The following is a 1171-nucleotide window of genomic DNA, read 5'->3' as shown; positions in this document are numbered from 1 at the left end:
GATTACCCAACACTGTTCAGAATGAAGAGGAAGCGAATGAAAGTAAAACATGCAGAAATGAATATAAAAACATATCCTGCTGTATTTTTTCATGATCTTCCCAAACGTAAAAGATCCCCACCCCCACAGCACACACAACCCTGGTATAATTAGTGGCTTTGTCTCTGATCGATCACTTCCTTTCTCCCTATATAATTTCCCTCTCCTGGTCACCCAGCACGAGTCCCACCTGGCAGCCTAACTTGACCTGACCTTATACTTCCCGTGAACTTTTTCAGTCTCGCCGCTGCCCTCCATCGCAGTCGACGTGTTTTAAGTCTCCGTGAGTGAGTACACATCTTCTCAAGGGCTTAACATCTTTACGTTTAATCACGTACCTAAAAGCATTTAAGAAGATTGCAGTTATGAGAGATAAATCAGCTGGCTTCGCGACAACTTGACCTTGATAAAATCAGCCGAAATCCACGTGATATTACGTCAAAGGGGCGCTCTCGGCTTTATATATAACGTCTAGGTTATTGCAACTCACCTGAAACGACTGGAATAGATTTACGGAGGAAAAAAGAGGTATGTACTCATCTTTATTTTTTTTCGTTTTTGGTTATTTTTCATTCTTCTTTAACCTCGTTACGAAACGTTTAATGCTGGAGTCAAAAGGCATGCACTCGAAGGCGTGGCTCCGTCAGCTGATGGTAAGTTGCCAGTGACGATTTATTTCTTCATAAAACATTTCAAAACTAAAAATAAACAGAAGAAAATACTAATCATCATGTCGATTCATAATATAACACGCTGGAATTATTTATTTTTTGTCTCACAAGAATACCGTTTCCAAAGACACTTGACCTTGATTTCCGAAAAAAAGGTAAATCAATAAAAGGGACTTGGCAACCGCTCAAGAGAAACCTGTTACAGGGGGAGGGGGAAGGGGAGAGAGACCCTCCCTTAGTGGGCGGGGCTGACGGGGAGGGGGGTCCAATGGGGGAGGGGCTTAGGGGGGATCCCATAGGGGAAGGTTTTAGGGGGGGGGGTCCTATATGGGAGGGGCCTAGGTGGGTTCTGTATGGGAGGGGCCTAGGGGAGGTTCTATAGGGGAGGGGCTAAGGGGGACCCCATAAGGGAGGGGCTTAGGGGGTCCTGTAGGGGAGGAGCTTAGGGTTAGGGGATGAAT

This window comes from Penaeus monodon, chromosome 23, assembly GCF_015228065.2.
Source record: "Penaeus monodon isolate SGIC_2016 chromosome 23, NSTDA_Pmon_1, whole genome shotgun sequence".
NCBI classification, from domain to species: Eukaryota; Metazoa; Arthropoda; class Malacostraca; order Decapoda; family Penaeidae; genus Penaeus; species Penaeus monodon.
The sequence above is the reverse complement of the archived record's forward strand: the minus strand, read 5'-3'. Positions refer to the sequence as shown.